This window comes from Pelophylax lessonae (assembly GCF_965119305.1).
Source record: "Pelophylax lessonae genome assembly, chromosome: 2".
Classification (NCBI taxonomy): domain Eukaryota; kingdom Metazoa; phylum Chordata; class Amphibia; order Anura; family Ranidae; genus Pelophylax; species Pelophylax lessonae.
The window spans coordinates 377,047,145-377,068,304 of record NC_138769.1 but is presented as its reverse complement, the minus strand read 5'-3'; the positions used below and the strand labels follow the sequence as shown (position 1 = coordinate 377,068,304).

General features: G+C 46.6%; 1 protein-coding gene across 1 annotated transcript in view; it reads right to left on the bottom strand.

The window, feature by feature from the left end:
- INTS2 (integrator complex subunit 2) overlaps positions 1-21,160 on the bottom strand; it is a 109,291-nt gene that overhangs the window by 49,745 nt on the left and 38,386 nt on the right. The gene's annotated exons all lie outside the window — the stretch shown is intronic.

Below are 21,160 nucleotides of genomic sequence, written 5' to 3'. Positions count from 1 at the left end.
CCCAACTCTCTCTCCCAATCCCGAACATAGTAGGGAACCGTACGAGAAACTGTGCCAAGAACCAATTTATGCATATGTCACAAGTGTTGGGAATCTGGGGGATGGACAAACCACCCAGAGGGGAAAGTTCATCAATCGGGTGGGGCGCAGTAGGGAGTTTGGCCATAAAATCAGTCAATTGTCTATATCGCCAGGCAGACATAGGAAAGTCCCCAAAGCGATCCCGTAAAGCCAGCAATGATAGTAGCCGTCCAGACGGTGCGAATTTGCCACAAAAAGTTTTCCCGTCCTCTCCCCAGGCACGAAAGAAACGAGCAACCTCGCCAGGAGGAAACCAAGGGAACCCCCTTAAGGGCGCAAGGGGGGACACTCCAGTGGAGAAGTCTGCCCCCGTGTTGAGTCCATCCCATATACGGAGCATGGCCCTCGTCAGTGGAGAGGTCCACTCCGATAGCCCCCTACTACTTCCCAGAATCCATGGTGCACCCGCCAGATTCCTTCTCGCCAGGGATTTTTCTCCAACGGGACCCAGGGTTTAGTGGAGGCATCATTTGCCCAGTTCAGCATGTGGACCAAGGCCATCGCTTTATAATACAAAGAAACATTAGGTAAACCTACCTCACCATCTGTCTTCTGTCTCCTAAGGATAGCATAAGCCAGTCTAGGACGTTTGTCATGCCAGACAAACTTCAGGAAGTAGCGGCGTAAACATTTAAAAAAGGTGAGGTAGCTGTACGGGGACAGTATTAAGCAGGTATACAAGTCTGGGAAGGATAATTATTTTGAGAACGTGGATGCGTCCAAACCAGGTCAGGGGATACGACGCCCACAAGTCCAGTTCAGCATTAATGCGCGTCAACAGGTCTCCAAAGTTGTCGTTGTACAGAGTCTTCAGGTCAGGGGAGATATGGATGCCCAGGTAGGGAAGGGAGCCCTCCCTCCATTTCAAACCAAAGGACAGTCACAGTGTCTCCGACGTGGCCGAGGGAACATGAATGGGCAGCAGTTCCGATTTATCGTAATTCATTTTAAAGTTGGAGAGGTCTCCAAACAGACACAGTTCACGCAAAAGCACAGGGAGAGAGAAGTGCTGAGTGCTAGATCAATAATTGATATATCAATCTTCCATAAATTGTTGTACTAAAAATTGTGCTAGCACTCAGCACTTTCCTTATTTAATTGATCATATCATTAATTGACGTAAGTTGGTATGCACTTTATTATTTAATTTTTAACAACTGGGATTTCAAACAAATCATTTATACTAGTATTGGGGCGGATAAAAATGGATTTTTGTAAAATCTTACCGTAAAATCCTTTTCTCTTAGCTCATCGACAGACGTAGTCCTCGGTGATACACCACCTTCGGGTTATGTTACCTCCGCAGGAGCAGGACTAGACAGGAAATTAAAAAGCTCTGGCCACACCCTAGGGGCAGTCCCAGAGGGTATATCCTCTCTCTCTCTGCCTCAGCAAATCAGTTATGTGAAAAAGCAGTGCTTAGAGAATTTAACCCAACCCAACTCCAAAACAGAGGGGCGGGGACTACGTCTGTCGATGAGCTAAGAGAAAAGGATTTTACGGTAAGATTTTACAAAAATCCATTTTTCTCTAGCGCTCATCGACAGACGTAGTCCTCGGTGATACACCACCTTCGGGACGTCCCAGAGCAGTATCACAACTGAGGGGTGGGAAAATGGAAATCAAATCCCAATCTAGAAGGCCCAACCGGTGCCAACTAGAAGTTTACAATGCTCATCCTTAATGATGAGACTCAACAAAAAAATTTTCAAACAGAAAAAAACCCTCGAGGTAGACCACCGGTCTCCTCAAATTGCGGCCTGCAAAACCTTGCGGCCAAATGAGGCATCCGCCGATGCCGTCACATCAATTTTATAGAATTTAGTAAAGGTATGTACCGACGACCAAGTGGCCGCCTTACATACCTGGACCACTGACGCCTGATGGCGAAAGGCCCAGGAAGTACTGAGCGCTCGAGTGGAGTGCGCCCTAACAGGGAACGGAGGACTCTGACCCTTAATAGAATAAGCCTGTACCACCGTTTGTCTAATCCATTTGGCAATGGTCGCGGCAGATGCAGGCAAACCCTTTCTGGGGCCATCCGTGATCACAAAAAGTGAATCCGTCTTACGGAATGATTCCGTAGCTTTCAGGTATACCCTGATTGCCCGAACCACATCCAAGGAATGCAACGCATGTTCCCGATGATGCTTGGGCTGAGGACACAAGGAAGGTAGTACAATATCTTCATTCAGATGAAAATCTGAAACCACCTTAGGAAGAAAAGATGGCTTAGGATGAAGTACTACCTTATCCCTATGAATCACTAGGTATGGGGACTGGCATGATAAAGCAGCCAGTTCTGACACCCTGCGAGCAGAAGTAATAGCCACCAAGAAGACCACCTTCTGGGATAAAGTAAGCAAGGGAATCTCCCTGATGTTTTCAAAGGGAGGTTTCTGTAGAACCGACAAAACCAAATTAAGATCCCAGGGCGGTAAGGGCGCGCGGACTGGAGGAGCCAGGTGCCGCACCCCCTGGATGAAATTCCGCACCAAGGATTTGGTAGCTAAAGGTTTCTGAAAGAAGATTGCTAATGCTGAAACTTGACCCTTGATGGTGCTCAAGGCTAGCTTCTGCTCAACCCCTTGTTGCAAAAAGGCCAATATTCGAGACACCGAATAGGTACGTGGAGGAAATCCTAAAGATTCGCACCACGCAATATAAGTCTTCCATGTGTGATAATAGACTTTGCTGGAAGTCGCTTTCCTTGCTTTAATAAGGGTAGGAATGACTGAAGTAGACAAACCTCTGTCCTTCAGTACTTGGGTCTCAATGGCCAGGCCATTAAAACCAGCGACTGTAAAGCACGAAGGTAAATAGGTCCTTGAGACTACAGACACTCCCTGAGACGAAGTTCCCACGGAACGTCTGCGACTAACATGTCCAAGTCGGCCAGGCCGGCTTGAAGAGGCCAGCCTAGAATTTCTAGGACCACTGGCGCTGATTGGATCTGAACCAGGCGTCCCTAGAGCTATCTGGCCCCGACCATCCGAGAAAGTCTGGTCGTTTTCTGTTCCCACACATTTATCAGATACCTGATAGTTATCAGGAAAGGTGATCTTTTCTGGTTGAACCTCAGGGACCGAAGTCACACGACTAGAGGCTACTTGGCCTATCTGGTCAATCAGATCCGATTCCTGTGAGGTATCGGGACTAATCTTAGGAAAAGGTAAAGGAAAAGATCTATACAGGGAACGGTAACTACCGCTTCCTGTACTTAAATGTTGGAAGGGAAGAATCGCACCGGTAGTAGTGGTTGATGCTCGATCTAATGTCCTGAATACCGGTGAAAACGTCCCCCCACCCTGAAATCGGGTGGGGGCGCACCTTCAGGCTGTGTACTCCTTTACTTCGGGTTTGGCTGGGTTGGTCCTCTGCTTGTCCGACCAGCCCTTCTTGAACCCTCCTGGAGGAGTCTTGCCTTTCCCGGAAGTACCAGCCGGGCGCCCTTTATGGGCGGTAAAGAAAGGTCCTCGCTTGTTGCGAGGTTCCTTAGCTTTAGCAGCCTGTGGCAAAAAAGTACTCTTGCCCCCGGTGGCATCCTTAATGATTTCATCTAGGTTGGCTCCAAATAGACGATTCCCCTGGAAAGGGAGATTGGTCAAAGTCTTCTTGGAACCTAGGTCAGCTGACCAGCATTTTAACCACAGCACACGTCTGAGGATCACTGCTAACTTAGATGCATGCCCTAACAAGGGAGTAGTGTCCAAGGCTGCGTCACAGATAAACCGTAGCCCTTGTATGATCTGTTCTATCAAATCAGATGTCTCCTGGGGAATATCTTTTCCCCTAAGATCTTGGCGTACCATTTTCGCCCATTCTGTAAGTGTCTGGGAAACTAGACCAATAACAATTACTGGTCTAAATGCTGACCCTATCAGAGAAAAGATAGTGCGGGACTCCGCTTCTATCTTTCGATCCACCGGATCCTTAAAGGACGAAGTGTCCTCCACTGGAATAACCGTGGCTTTATTCAGCCTGGAAATAGGCGGATCCACGACTGGTGGTACCGTCCATTTCTTAATGATGGATTCCTCAAACGGATAGCGTCTAGCAATACGTTTGGAAATAGTAAAGGTACGTTTAGAATGTTCCCATTCTCCTTTAATCTGATTTCCAAAACATTTAGGTACAGGAAAAGCCTTCGCCGTCTTGATGGGCTTATTAGTCCCAAAAGGCCTCTCTGTTTCAGTTGCCTCTGCCGGTAAAGCCTCAAGTTTTAAGGTTTCTTGTACTGCCACAACTAGTGCGTCCACCAATGCTTCTTCCTGAATTATAGCAGGAGAAGAAGCGTCCTCCTCACTGTCTGAGGGGGCTTTACCTGCGATAGCAGCCCTTGCAGAGGAACCTGCAACTGCAGTGACCATCTCTGAATCAGAGTCAGAGGTGTCAGATAGTATAGGGGTAGGCGGGGGTCGCTTCCTTGACCCCCGTCCCTGACAGGCCGCCTCCACCCGAGCCACCATAGACTCCAAAATTGCTGTAAATGACTCTATACTCTGTACACCGGCGGGTCCCGAGGCCCCCTCGAGGGAAACAGGTGGGGGAATATGTGTGGCAGGGTCCATAATAACTCCAGTTACTTCCTGGATGATATAATTCAAAGTAAAGAAAAAACCTTTTTTTTTTTTTTTTTTTTTGACCCTCAGCGCCACAAAAAAAAACCCCTTAGTGTTACCTGCTAGGGATCCCTATCGATCGAGAGAGAGAGAGATAGACCCCCAGGCTCACCACTTGATGTTCAGAGTTGAACTGCAACAGCTTACAGCGCTGTCTTAGACAAACAGGAAGTCTTTTGGCTGGCTGCCCAGGAAGAAAGGAGGCGGCTCCGCCCCTCTGCACGCCTTCCGGCGCCTCCCCCAAGCTCCACGAGGTGTAGAATCACCTAAAACATGGCCGCCCCCATGCTGGAGACACGAGGCTACGCCAAAATGGCGGCTCGTGCGATCCAGCAAAAAAAATGGCGGCGGCCTGTGCTGACTAGCGGTGTGCTGCAGGCACACAACACTCTCTCTGCATGGGGATATGGCGTGGTTGGCGGTACCGGCCCTGGCGGACCGCATGGCCATTCGGGAGGCCTGCTATTAGCTGGAGATCTGACTTGGAAGGCAGTCTACATGTCCATGGCTTCTGACTGGTAGGTAGCTTATACTTAACCCATAAGATTCCCAGAATGCCACAGATTACATCTTTAAAAACATGTATACAATAGATTGTTAGCTCCCAAACCAAGCCTCCTGGCTTTTTGCACACATAAAATCACACTCAAAGTAGGAGGATTTGTGACATGTTATAGGATAGAAAGAAACTCTTTCTTACCATACAGAGAGGGGCCCGCGTTCACCACAAAACCCGTCAGGGAAAAAGGGGGAACATACTACTCACCATACCGGAACCAGGCGGGCACCAACTCCTGACAGTACCCCTCTCCACCGGGGCGGGAGGGCTGTCGACCGATACGGACGCCGTGACTCATGGTCTTTGGCGTTTCAGCGAGACGTTTAACTCGCGGGTTCAGTCCTTTTAATGGGACTTTGTCGCGGCCGACCCAGCGCGGAGCTATGGCCTGCACGCGCTCGTAGGCTGAACTGGGGTGACCACCGGATCTCAACATCCAGCCCGTCGCCCAGTTCAGCTTTCTTGCTTGAAGATCTCACAGGAACACTGGAGAAAAAAAGCTGTCCAAAAATCCTTTTAGAAAAAAATTCTTGCCAGGACCTAAGATCCCAGCAAGGTATCTAGGTCCTTACTCCTAACTAGACAGAAAATAACTGATTTGCTGAGGCATAGAGAGAGAGGATATACCCTCTGGGACTGCCCCTAGGGTGTGGCCAGAGCTTTTTAATTTCCTGTCTAGTCCTGCTCCTGCGGAGGTAACATAACCCGAAGGTGGTGTATCACCGAGGACTACGTCTGTCGATGAGCGCTAGAGAAAAATACATATATTTTACAGTCACATTGATATAGATTTTTATTTTTGCGCAACACTAATTATATAAATTTTGGCACTGTGCACTTTCTGAGAAGTGAAGTGTTTGCAGCACTACATAAAAATCTAAGATAGGGAGGTTGCTCGCAGGACTTATCTTAGACACAGGGAGAGAGAGCTGGGGTTGCGTTACATAAAACAACAGATCATCGGCATAAGCTGAGAGTTTGTGTTTAACGGATCCCACAGTGATCCCCGCACTGTCATGCATGTCCCTCACCCTCCTCAAGAAAGATTCCAGGGCCAGGGCGAAGAGCAGGGGGGGACAGGGGGCACCCCTGTCTCGTACCGTTAAAGATATGGAAAACGTCAGAGAGTAAGCCATTCACCCTGAACCTGGCACCCGGTCCGCTGTATGACGCCAGGACCCATCCCAACATCTGCGCTCCAAGACCCAAAGCCCGAAGGACCTCTGACAGGTAAAGCCAATCGACCCTGTCAAAGGCCTTCTCCGCGTCTAGCGACAAGACCAAAGTCAGGGTCCCATCCGGGCCGTGTTGGGCCCAATGAAAAATATGCAGGGCCTGAATGGTTTTGTCGTGGGCCTCCCTATTGGGCATGAAGCCAGCCTGGTCGGGATTGCTCAAAGCGGCCACGTGGTCTTGTAGGCGCAGCGCCAGCACCTTAGCCATAATTTTGGTATCGGTGTTGAGGAGAAAGATGGGCCTATAATTAGCACAATAAAGGAGATCTTTACCCGGTTTGGGCAGTACCACTATATGGGCCAACAGGGCCTCTGGAGGCATTGGGGCATCTTGAGAAATCGCGTTAAAGTAGGCACACAGCCAAGGACCCAGAACAGGGAGCATTGTCTTATAATACTGGTTCGTGAAACTGTGGCCCCGGGTGCATTCCCGGAGGCAGTGCGGCGATCACTCTGCCTACCTCATCCACGGTGATCGCACCTCCAAGTCCTCCAGAACCTCCGCTGGGAGCCGAGAAAGACCAGAGTCCCGAACATAGGATTGAATTTTGTCTACTCTGTCCTCCCCTGCAGTAGGAAGGTGGTATAGGGACTCATAGAACGTCTGAAATGCCTTGGCAATTTGAGGAGAGCTAACCATCCACCCCGCTGGAGTTACTAAGGCGTGGACATAACGGCCGCCGCAACGGTGAGCCCAGAAACGGTGAACCCATCTCATGATGATCCCATGACTAAGTTGTAAAACTAAACATGTGGGGACATAGGCTGCACGGCAACGAGGTCTCCGGGGCGGGCAGATGAGCGGAGGACTGGAGGCTGATCATAGATTGATCCCTAGCCCCCTTCATGAGTGCTTATGCTTTTAAAGGCGTTTTTACCGCATTAGAAATGTGAGTGGATGATTTTTATTTTCATTTAATAAACGTTGTATTTAACAATATTACGCTATGGATCACTTTGCTTTTATCCCCCATATGGATTCATACTGAGTCGCGGCCACCCATGGACATCTACCAAAACTGCCTGCAGAGTGATATAAGGTGTTAAGCGCTTTTTATCAGCTGTCTGGTGAGTTCATTACCATTGGGAGCAGTGATATCTGCACTTGTGGTGTGGTGGACGGCACATTCCTTATCTCTAAGTGGATGATTTATCATGAACTGTGTGACACTTCATATTTCACTCTACACATATGGGACTGTGATTATATGCGCTGCATGTCTTGATTTCATGTTCGTATGAGATCTGACCATTTGTTCGATATTTATTAGTTATTGCTGGCTTGCATTTCTTATTTAAGATTTTTTTTAGAGGTGCAATTACCTTAATGATTTTTAGCCGAGGCGCTGTGGCAGGATCTTATTGTTAGAGGGCTGAGTATTGTGTGATCCTCATTGTTTGCAAATACAGTGTGACATAAAGTATTGCTAGGGTCTCTCCTAAAAAAATATATATAATGGTTGGGGGTTCTAAGTAATTTTCTAGCAAAAAATACTGGTTTTATCTTGTAAGCAACAAGTGTCAGAAAAAGGCTTAGTCTTTAAGTGGTTAAACTGCCTTTATTTACAGACCGACGTTCTTTCCTTTGATCTAAGAGTCGGTTCCCACTATGCCGACATCACTTCGGGGCGACTTAATGAAGTCGCCCTGCACCGCGACTTCGGCGCGGCTTGCACTGACTTCACATAATGGAAGTCAATGGAAGTCGCTCCGACTTCAGCCAAAAGTAGTGCAGGAACCTTTTTCTAAGTCGGAGCGACTTGAGTCGCTCCTATTAGAACGGTTCCAATTGCACAGAATGAAGCACGACTTGTCGTCAGGCGACCAAGTCGCCTGACAAGTCGGAACAGTGTGAACCGGCACTTAAAGAACAAAATGATACATTGCAAAACGTGTTTATAGCCATCTCCCAGCGCTTAGCAATGTTGATAAACATTTGCCGGAAGCTTTTTTTTTTTTTTTTTTTGACAGCTGTGAGTGAGCAGAGAACAGTTCTGCACTGTATGAATCGAGAAAATGTGGAATGAAGATCGTGAGGGAGGTAAATCGAGATAGCGATTTTTTAATGATTAATCGTGCAGCTCATATTATATATATATATATATTATATATATATATATATATATATATATATATATATATATATATATATATATATATATATATATATATATATATATATATATACACACACACACATACATACACATACATATATACAGTGGTGATCGAAAGTTTGGGCACTCCAGGTAAAAATTTGTATTAAATGTGCATTAAGAAGCCAAGGAAAGATGGAAAAATCTCCAAAAGGCATCAAATTACAGATTAGACATTCTTAGAATATCAACAAAAGTTGGATTTTATTTCCATCATTCACACTTTCAAAATTACAGAAAACAAAAAAATGGCGTCTGCAAAAGTTTGGGCACCCTGCAGAATTTATAGCATGCACTGCCCCCTTTGGAAGGACTGCCAGTGTCATGGATTGTTCTCAATCATCATCTGGGAAGACCAGGTGATGTCAATCTCAAAGGTTTTAAATGCCCAGACTCATCTGACCTTGCCCCAACAATCAGCACCATGGGATCTTCTAAGCAGTTGTCTAGAAAACTGAAAATAGTTGACGCTCACAAAGCTGGAGAAGGCTATAAGAAGATAGCAAAGCGTTTTCAGATGTCATTATCCTCTGTTCGGAATGTAATTAAGAAATGGCAGTCATCAGGAACAGTGGAAGTTAACCACTTAAGCCCCGGAAGATTTTACCCCCTTCCTGACCAGGGGGTATTTTGCGATTCGGCACTGCGTGACTTTAACGGACAATTGCGCGGTCGTGCGATGCTGTACCTAAACGAATTTGGCGTCCTTTTTTTTCCCACAAACAGAGCTTTCTTTTGGTGGTATTTGATCACCTGTGCGATTTTTTGATCACGCGCTATAAACAAAAAAAGAGCGTCAATTTTGCAAAAATAGCAATATTTTTCACATTTTTTAAATGAAATTTCCCCCCCTAAAAAAAAATTTAAAAATCAAAATTTAGCATTTTCGGCCAATTTGTTTTATGCTACCTATGTTTGGTAAAAAAAAAAATCTCAAAAAGCGTATTTTGATTGGTTTGCGCAAAAGTTATCGCGTTTACTAACAAAGGGAAAGATTTTTGTCATTTTTGTTGTTTTTTTTTTTTTTAACGCGTAATGGCGGCGATCTGCGATTTTTTTTGCGGTACTGCGGTACTGCGACATTGCGGCGGACAGATCGGACCCTTGACTGACATTTTTGACACTTTTGGGGTTACCAGTGACATTTCTACAGTAATCAGTGCTATATATATGCACTGTTGCTGTAAAAATACACTGGTAGTGAAGGGGTTTACTTTATTTGAGAGGGAGGGGCTGTGTGTGTCCCTAGGGGCGTGCTTTCTACTGTGATTGGCTGTGGCTTCAGATGTATGAAGAGTGATCGACGGTTCTACATAGTAGAACCGTATGATCATCCTTCATACACCGGGGAGAATGACAGGCAGCTTGTTTACACAAGCCGCCTGACTTTCTCCCTCTCCCCCGCCGATCGCCGAGTGACCGGCGGACATCGGGTCCGCCGGTCACACACGCGGGGGGGTGCGTGACCGCGCGGGAGCGCGCCTCCGGGGGCGCGCGCTCGCTCCCTAGACCCTCACAGGCTAGCGACGTAGACCTACGTCGCTTTGCCTGTGAGGGGCTGACTGCCGACGTAGATCTGCGTTAGGCAGTCGGCAAGTGGTTAAAGCAAGATCTGGAAGACCAAGAAGAATATCAGACAGAACGGCTCGCAGGATTGTGAGAAAAACAATTCAAAACCCACGTTTGACTGCACAATCCCTCCAGAAAGATCTGGCAGACACTATTCCACTATAAAGATATACTTGTACAAATATGGTCTTCATGGAAGAGTCATCAGAAGAAAACCTCTTCTACGTCCTCACCACAAAAATCAGCATTGAACTTTGCAAATGAACATATAGACAAGCCTGATGCATTTTGGAAACAAGTCCTGTGGACCGAAGAGGTTAAAATTGAACTTTTTGGCCGGAATGAGCAAAAGGTACACTTGGAGAAGAAGGGGCACAGAATTTAATGAAAAGAACCTCTGTCCAACTGTTAAGCATGGGGGTGGATCAATCATGCTTTGGTGTTGTATTGCAGCCAGTAGCACAGGGAACATCTCACGAGTAGAAGGAAAAATGGATTCAATACAATTTCAGCAAATTTTGGCTGGTAACTTGATGCCATCTGTGAAAAAGCTGAAGTTAAAGAGAGGATGGCTTCTGCAAATGGATAATGATCCTAAACACACCTCAAAATTCATGGGGGATTACATCAAGAGGCGTAAACTGAAGGTTTTTCCATGGCATTCACAATCTCCTGACCTCAACATAATTAAAATCTATGGATAGACCTTAAAAGAGCAGTGCGTGACAGACAGCCCAGAAATCTCAAAGAACTGGAAGACTTTTGTAAGGAAGAATGGGCAAAGATACCTCAAACAAGAATTGAAAGACTCCTGGCTGGCTACAAAAAGCGTTTACAAGCTGTGATACTTGCCAAAGGGGGCAGTACAAGATATTAACTCTGCAGGGTGCCCAAACTTTTGCAGACACCATTTTTTTTGTTTTCTGTTATTTTGAAAGTGTAAATGATGGAAATAAAATCTAACTTTTGTTGACATATTATAATAATGTCTAATCTGTAATTTGATGCCTTTTGGAAATTTTTCCATCTTTCCTTGGCTTCTTTATGCACATTAATACATTTTTACCTGGGGTGCCCAAACTTTCGATCACCACTGTATATATATATATATATATATATATATATATATATATATATATATATATATATAGATAGATAGACATATTATATATATATATATATATATATATATATATATATATATATTGTGGGAGATTAGCTCGGTGGCGGGCGTGGATGACCCCTTGGGGGGGGGGGGAGGGGTTCGTTACACAGGGAGATAGCCGAGAAGTGGATTATAGAGGCCTTCATTTCCTCATTCTGAACAGCTGAATGGTTTTCAACTTCCTGCTGGCTATCTCTGCAGCCGACACCCTATAGTAATTGGTGAATTTTCTAAACCAGGTGGAAATGTATCTCCTGTCTGTGACTACATCCACAGATTTACCTGACTTCCTGTCACAATATATATATATATATATATATATATACACACACACACACACACACACACACACGTATATTTATTCATTTATACACACATGTCAATTAAATATGGCAACCTTGAGGTTCTCTGCAAACCACTGGTGTACGAAAATCCTCTACAGATGACATTTCCTGCTTGTGTGATTGGTTCGTTGATTTTCTGAGAAGTCTGCACTATGACACAAGTCAGATTTTAGGCACCCTCTGCAACACCCTCACTTCCAAAAGGGATGGTGACACAGCGACTTTCCTCATTAGAACACAGCAAGTGCATCAACTGAATAATAATGAAAAAAGCCACTCCAATTCTGAATTAGTTTTCAAAGACACAAAGTTGAACAGACAGCTTTTCTTTTTCAGAGCAGAAACAGGTAGAAATCTGCAAAGTTTGCTGAAATCCTTGCAAAGTACACAATCAGCCAGAGGTCCCCCCCCCCCCCCCCCCCAGGACAATACTACAGTGGGTAAAGCACTTGTGCTTTGCCAGTTTTAATAAGTGCTTTGACAGAAAGGTCTCCCAGTCCCTTCTGGCTTTCAGTAATGTCGTTACTACAGAAACCAGACCTTGGTGGGGCTCAATGTTAAGCCTGGTACATGAGATTATTGGATCCGTTTTTTTTTTTTTTTTGGCATGCTAATCTTATATCAAAAATAACTTTACCAAAGTTCCGAAAATTTTCATAAAACAAAAAAAAATTCGGAAGTGATGCAATGCATTGTATAGTATTTGTATTGTATTTTCGGAAGAAAACTGTACTGATTAAATGAAAATCGTACGATCTGGTATCGTACGAGAAAAGTTTTTGCGTTTGTCCCTTCAGGTTATTTTGGATGAACGGTCGTGATCAGCTCTCTAAAACGGTGTATGAACAATCAGATTATCATAAGATAGCTTTAAAAGCGGTTATTTTTTCATATGGTTTTCTGATCATGTGTACTGGCCTTAAGGCTAGGGAAACAAGACACTATCACATAAATCAGGGGCTCCAGCATGACAGTTCACATAAACAGCCTCTAGAGAGCAGCAATTTGTTTTAGAACAGAATGTTTTTTTTCAGTTACATACCCACAAAAAATGTTTGCTTGAAATCTACCTTTTCATCTGACATTTCTTAAAAACAACTCTTACCAAATGGTGTGAAAAATTACCATAAGGTGAATAGTAGCAAGGGAGTGCAATAAAGCGGTCTCCGATGAGTAAATAAAAATGAAAAAAAAAAAATTTTTTATTGTTTTAAATGCAAAGGGAAAGGGTACACAATAAAACAGTTCAGAGAACGTCCGTTGTAGAGTACATGGGTACAACTTAAAACACAACGAGTGACACAGTCCCCAAAGGGATACATAATAGCATACAATACTTCCAAGTAATACATTGTTTGCCACGTCCCCGGCCGGTCGGTCCGAGCTAGGCCCGGATCCGCCCCCTCCCAGCGCCCCGCAGGGGAACACACTGCGCCGAATGGAGGGGGGGCGGTCGTCCAGATCCCAGCCGATCACCAACCTCCGGCCTCAGGGGAGCTCTGTAGCCGCAGTAATATACCAGATAAGAGAACTATTGTGCATAGTAAGGTCGCTCTATGCGGCACTGACAAACCCAACGGGGTCCCAAGGGGGCAGCGTCTTTAAAAAATAAGGATCAACAGAGGTTCAGGAAGGAAAAAGGAAAAACAGAGAGAGAGAATAAGAAAGTCTGGGAAGGAAAAGAAGGGGTAGGGGGTAGAGAAGGAGTAAGGTACGGGGGCAAGGGGAGGGTGGTGTCCAGGTCCGCCACAAGGAAACCGAATAGCCATGGGGAGGCGCTCCCAGGGGAGCTCTCCAGGAGAACCTCACTTACTACTGAGGTCCCGCTAGATATCGCATCCAGGGGTCCCAGGTTTTCTCGAATAGAGGCAATTTGTCCTGGAGGATCGCCACCATTCGCTCGTTCACCATTATCCATGTCAATTTAGCCTTTAGAAGTTCAAATAATATTACCGGGGATCGCCATGAGCGAGCTATGGCAATCTTGGCTGCCGTAAAGACGATAGCGACCAGACGTTTAGTTGTTTTGGAGCCATAGTTATTGGCTTACCTAGCAACGCCTGGGTAGGGGATTTAGGCAGGTTAACGCCAGTGAGTGAATATATGAAATTGTATACTCGGATCCAAAATCTACGGACCTTGGGGCAGGTCCACCAAATATGCATGACCGTGCCAGGCTGTCCGCAGCTCCGGAAGCACAAAGGGGAGGCCTCTCTGATCGCCGCTGCCAGCCTGACAGGGACCATGTACCACCTCAGAAGTACCTTATAATTGGCCTCTATCAAAGAGGTATTGATTAGTGACTTTGAGTTCAGTAACGCTAGCTGGTTCCATTCGGCCCTGTCCATCTCCTCCCCCAGGTCTGCCTCCCATCGAACCATGTATGGCAGTTTAACATCATCATCCTGTAACACTGTATATATTGAAGAGATAAATCCCTTCTGTCTATCTATATTGGTACAAAGGTACTCCATTGGAGTTGAGGTAGCTATAGCGCCAACACTCTTTAGGGAGGAAACATAATGGGAGATTTGAGTGTAGCGGTACATCTCCCCCTCTGGAAGAGAATATTTGTCCTTCAATACAGATCTGGAGAGAACACCCCTACTATCACATAAGTCGGCTAGTAGACCCTTGTTGGTCCACCAAGCGAAAGCTAGGGGACAGAGGCCCGGGGGAAATCGCGGGTTACCCAATAAGGGCGCCAGTGGGGCATGAGGAGATCTGAAACCATGTCGTTTCGCCAGTCGATCCCATATTCCCAGAGACAGGGACAGGGTGGGACAAAGGATTGCGGGGCGGTTCTTTGGCAGTAGCCACAGTAGATGTTCAATAGAATGAGCAGATACATGACTGGCCTCCAGCTGCATCCAAATCGGGCGGGGTTCTCTGGAGTGAAATTTTATTAAATGAGTGAGCTGTGCAGCGTAGTAATATTTGAGAAAATCAGGGACACCCAATCCCCCCCTCAATTTAGGTGTATACAGGGTGCGTCTATTTACCCTAGGCCTCTTATCCCCCCATATAAACTGTACAACCTTGTTCTGGAATGCTTTGAGGTCTGGTATATTGATGGATATTGTCAAAGTACGGAATAAATAGAGTAAACGTGGCAAAATATTCATTTTGACCGAGTGCAACCTGCCGAACCACGACGGGGGGCTGGTCGCCCATCTGTTAAGATCAGCCCCCAGGGTTTTGTATAGGGGAGGGTAGTTAGCTGCATAAAGCGTAGTGATCGAGGATGTCAAATAGATGCCTAAATACGGTAGAGATTTCTCCTGCCATCGGAAAGGAAAAGCGCTCTGAAGCGTCGACACAGTAACGTCATACAAAGTGAGGTTCAGGGCCTGGGACTTGGACCGGTTCACCCGCAGACCTGAGACCACAGCGAACAGCTCCAAGTCCTGAAGCAAGTTAGGAATCGAAACCAACGGGGCAGACAGGTACAACAGAATATCGTCCGCGAAGAGGGCACACTTATGCTCCCTGGTTCCGCAGGGAATACCCTGGATATTTGGGTTGAGACGGAGCTTGATCGCCAAAGGTTCTAGGGCCAGGATAAACAATAGGGGGGACAAAGGACAGCCCTGACGGGTGCCCCTGCGGATTTCCAAGTAATCTGAGCTATAACCTTTAATCGACAATTTTGCCACTGGTTCGCTGTATAGAGTCCGCATCAGCGTGAGGAAAGAGGGCCCGAACCCAAATCTCTCCAATGTGTGCCACAGGTAGTCCCAGGACAGAGAAGCAAAAGCTTTATGCAAATCGAGGGATAATAACATACCTTTCCGACTCCCCTCCCCATCCCAATTAGACTGTAAAGCAGATATAACGTTGATAGCCCGTCTAGTTTGGTCGGATGCCTGTCTAGTCGGGACAAATCCTACTTGGTCAGGGTGAATGTAGTGTGCTAAAAATTAGTTCAGGCGGTTTGCCAAAATTTTAGTCATAATTTTAACATCCAAATTGATGAGGGAGATCGGTCTATAATTCAAACAGTCGCCGTGATCCTTGCCCGGCTTAGGGATGACGTGTATAAAGGCATTGTTTTCGTACCGAGGGATGGGGGAACCGCGTCTAATCTCATTGAAATAAGAACAGAGATGAGGGGCTAGAAGGTCGCTATACTTCTTATAATAGTGGCCCGAGAAGCCATCTGGGCTCGGGGCTTTGGAAGGGTTAATGGTTTTTATGGCCGATAAAACTTCAAACTCCGTAAATTCCCCGTCCATTATGTTACCGTGTTCTACGGACAATCGCGGTACGGGGAGGTCCCGGAAGAACTCATCCAACCGAGAGCCCTGAGGAGGACCCGGGGAGGAGTACAGTTTAGTGTAAAAATCGTAAAATTCGTTAACAATCAGCTGCGGGTTTTGCGTTCTATTGCCATTGCGAAGTTTCAATTTTGGGAGAGCAGGGGAGAATGGTCGTGGGGTCAGCTTGCGAGCCAGCAGGGTATGTGGTTTGTCGCCCATGGTATAGTATCGGTTGCCCGACCACCGGAGAGATTTTTCCGCGCGGGTAGTCAAACTCATGTTGAGGGTCAGCCTGGCGGAGTCTATTTTTGATCGTAAGTCAATGTCAGGGTTACGTTTCTGTTCTCTCAGCAGGTCCCGGAGGTCCGACTCCTGCCTGTGTATATCCTGGGCACGTTCTCTCTTTTTCCTGGAAGCTATCTGAAGTAACTTACCCCTGATCGTGGCCTTGTGCGCCGCCCAACGAATCGCCGAGGAAGTGGCAGTAGCAGTATTGTCCAGGAAGTATTGGGTTATAGCGCCCTCCACCTCCTTGAAAATAGTCGGGTCAGTGAGTAGGGAGGCATTAAGTCTCCAGGGAGCGGGTTTTGGTTTCGTCCAGAGGTTAGAAACTGTCATAGCTACAGGTGAGTGGTCCGACCAGGGGGTTACTAGTATCCGAGACTTCAAGACAAACGGGAGGAGCGGTGACATAGTGAACAGGTGGTCGATGCGGGCGTAGGTCTTGTGGGCATGAGAATAGTGCGTAAAGTCTCTAGTGGTAGGGTGGTCATTCCTCCAGACGTCCACCAAATCATGCGAATGCAGCAGGCGAGCCAATTTGACTCCTTGTCTAGGGACATGCCGGTGGGAAGTTCGGAGGGAGGAGGACTTGTCCATGACTTGGTCCAGCGGAAGGTTACTATCTCCCCCAAAGATGACCTGGCCCGCTGCATGCGGCATGATGACCGTGAGCATAGACCGGAAAAATTCCAGTTGACCCACATTCGGGGCGTAGTAGGAGACCAACGTTACCTCGTGTTCATTGATTGTGCCATGCACCATAACATATCTACCTTCTTTATCGCGTATCACACTTTTAGGCATGAATGGGACCTTTTTTGCTATGCATATGGCCACCCCTTTCTTCTTATCAGAACTGTTGGACATGTAGCAGGTAGGATATTTCGGGGAGGAAGAGTGGGCAAAATGAGTCTCCTGTAGGAGAAGGATGTCAAAACCTTGCTTGGAATAGTATTGGAAGGCCTTAGTTCGTTTCACTGGCGCATTAAGACCCTGAACATTATGGGTCAGGATCTTAAAGGGAATTGGGGCTTGATTCGTCATTGTGGTTCAGCAAGCTGCACTCGGCCAAATACACTGGGAATCCCCCCCCTGTATAGGCAGACCTGAGGGAAGCACGACTATGTCTGCGGAAACTGCAAGACCTGGACACCATGGGAAAACCCGGGGGAGGAGGAAGGGGAGAAAGAGGGGAGGAGAAAGCAGTGAAAGAAAGAAGGGGCGAGGAGAGGGAGCCCTCCCCCCGCCCTTCCCCCCCCCCATTTCCAAGGGGGGGGGGCGATTGGAAATACGCCATCGAAAACCTGAAAATCATCTAAACAAGGCTGGTTGTGGGGTCCAGCTCCCCCAAAAAACATGCAAGGTCGCTCACAGCCTAAGCCATGAGCGAAATCGCAAATGGTCAGTGGCATGTGGAAGCATCCCGAGCAGTTCCGCTCCAAACCATCCCAGCTACTCGCCGGGTATCATGAGGCGGGACTGTCCCAGAGGCTCAATGCACAGTGTAAACATACTCGGGCAACAGCAACAAAAACATCAAGGCCCAACTGTAGTCTGGTTATGACCCGGAAGGCCGAGTCTTCATCCCTTAGTGTGCCCACCAGAAAAATATGTAAAAACAATTGAACACAATAAAAAAAAAAAAACAAAAATCCAAAAGCTGTTAACTGCAGGATGACAACGGTGACCTAAAGAAAAAACAGTTCTAATCCACAGGGACCGCTTCGGTCCATTATATCGACAGTTCCCATATATTGGGGGTTGTAGACACCTCAGAAGAGCAGATACAGCACCCGAAAAAGAAAAGGGAACAATATAACAAAAAAGGGGTAAGAACAGTCTCACGCGGGCCGCTCTCGATAGGGCGGTCTAGGCTGTCATCCCCAAGCGTCCACCGGGGTGTAGCTTCATCCAATTCGGAACAGTCGCATCTCAACTTGAAAGCCAAAACAAAAAAAAAAAAAAAAAAGGAAGAAGAACAGAGTCAACAGTAACTGTGTATAGCGATCTGTCACATGGCACTGGCACCTATGTAGGTGGCACGAGAAGGATCCAAAAAATTTGCTCGTGCTGTTATAAGGCCTCATGGCGGCGTGTGTGTGCGGGCGTGTCCCCTCCGGCTCTGTTGGGACCATAATGGGGACAAAGGCCTGGTTGACGTCGTCGGGGATACTGAGCGGGATCTAGGTGGGGGGCCCTCCTTGGAGATGAGTCCCAGGCCCAAAAGCACTTCTTCTCCGTCTGGAAAGGTAGAAAAGGAGTGTGTTTTCCCCTTATAAGTGAAGGACAGGCGGAAAGGAAAGGACCACCTATATTTAATCTGCCTGTTGATAAGATGGGTCAGTAAAGGCTTCAGTGACCTCCTCCTTTGTATAGTGGTTTGAGAGATATCTGCGAAAATTTGAATCGGGTGACCTTGCAGAGTGAGATCGGATTTAAAGCGGGCCGCAGCCATCACCTTCTCCTTAATCCTATAAAAGTGCGGCTTAACAAGGACATCTCTAGGCAGGCCATCTTGGCGCGGGGACGCCAAGGCCCGGTGGAAGCGGTCCAATTCCAGATGACTAGGCGTAATATCAGGAATGAGGGTAGTCATAAGTTCGTGTATGGTTGGTTCCAGGTCCGTAATGGACTCAGGGAGGCCCCGTATTATAAAGTTATAGCGACGGGACCGATTTTCCAGGTCCTCGATTTTATCCTGGGCCTGATCAAGGCGATCTTGCAGGGAGACTATCAGTTTATGATTCTGATTGACTCTCCTCACAGTGCCATCCACTTTAGATTCAATGGAGTCCAGTCTATTTCAAATATCCTGTAAGTCCCCCTTTAGGTCTGCAGTGATAATTGCACATGCTTTGGAAAGTTCCTGCTGCAGTAAAGCAGAGAATCTGGCGATCAGAACAGAATCTCCCGAGTATGATGTTTGGGGAGGAGGGGGGGGCTGAGGATGACAAAGAGCCCCCCTGACTCAATGCTATTTCGGCCATGTCTGCCATTTGCCTATCCAGGGAGGAGGCTGGAGACGCCGCTCCCTCAGAGGAGGCCTGGTATGGGGAGAAGGGTGGCGCTGGTGCCTGTGAGTGTTGTGAGGGGTCCCCCTGCGATTGTGAGGATTGTGAGGAGAATAAATCTCTTACCCCCTCCATGATTGCTGCTGTAGGTGCCCGATGGTCAGGGCGGGAAGGTGCCGATCGTGTGGGCGGAGGGCCGTTTCTGGCCGCGGAGCTGCGGGTCGCCGCCATCTTGGTCCCAGGAGACTGTGTCTTGGGAGGAGAGGGGCGCGCCGATGAAGGAGGCTGGGGTGCAGATGAGTGCTTCTTCCTCTGGTTCCCCGATGTCCTACGATGCAGCATCGCCTCCGCCGCAACCTGCGAGTCCTCCGGAGCCTCTGCCCGCTCACTTGCTGCTGATTTTAGCCGTGGATCTGCCGGGATGTGCGGAGCGCGGTCAGAACATGTCCGACATCGGCACCGCGCGCATGCGCACTCCCCACAACTTCTATTTTTAAATGTTTTCACACAATTTTCATCCAAGATTCACACATTTTTCTGACGTTATTCAATTTGAAAAATGTATGAATTCTGGGTGAAAGTTGCATACATTTTATGTGAAAACGCTTGTAAATAGACCCTCATAAGTATATTATATTATGCTACCTCTTTTTACTTATTTCAACAGTATTTTTGTGCAATCTTTTCATATAACCATTAACCGTTATATCCAGAGTTTTAAAAAAGCTACATAATGAAGTTTTTCAAAAATTTCAGTTTGCTGTGGCTTTACCTGAGATTTATTGCATTTTTTTTTTTTTAATTAGTTCATCAACCATTGTAATGCCCACATTTATGAAAGGTTCTTTACCAGTCACTGGCGACTAGTATCCTGAGAAGGCACACTGTTGTACTGCAAGTAGGCATTTTAGTAAGTATTAGTTAAAGTAGATGCAGGTCTATCCCTTTCCTGAAATAAAAGAAATACCGGGGCTGCAAGTGTTGAAATCTTTCAGAAATACAGGATGTAGTAATGACATAAACGTTAACAGGACAAAGAACATGGTTCAGCAAAGGACATGCTATACAACACAGCCAGATAGCAGCATCCCCTAGAAACTCTTAAATAAGCAGCAGTCTCTATTGTCCCTCTGAAAAGCAATCCGTGGTGCTTTTTCAGACATGAGCCACTTTACAAGTATTTAGGAGGCAATTCTGTCATTTCCTGAATACCCGTTTTCTTTATCTCAACGGAAAATTCACATTGAAATACTATGCCGCAACCACAAGCCAAGTTTTTAGCACACAGTTGCAGCGTGGTCACACTGACTTCAATGGGACAAGGTAAAGGAGAAATATAGCCAAAGCTTTTTTGGCTGTACTTCTCCCATGGATCACAGGAGAGCAGTTTTTTTCATCACTCCTGTGATCCGTTTTCAGCTGACAGCTGCATGAAGCCCGCTGTCGGCTAAGGTCACAAAGCTGGCCCAGGCTCTGGCCCATATGGTCAGGATCCACCCAGAAGTTTGGATTGGCACCTGGCTCAGCCTCTTAGCGATCCACCAAGAGCCTAAGACAACCCCTCCTGCCATGTTCAGAGCCTAGCACTCCAGTGATCGCTGGAGGGGAGAGCAGAGAGCCGCAAACCGACAGTCATCCACCTAGGTGAGTATAAATTTTTTTTTTTTTTGGAATGCCATAGTTCTCATTTAAAACTGCTGCACTACAGCAGGCACGTCACACTGTAGATGAACTGTCAAAACACTGCACATGTGAATTTAGCCTAAGAGCTTAGGTTTGTCACATTTGCCTCTACAGGTATTTTACAGGGGACTGCTGCTCTATGTTCTTACATCTGGTGGCAGGATTACTTCAAATTTCGTAAAAAAAAAAAAAAA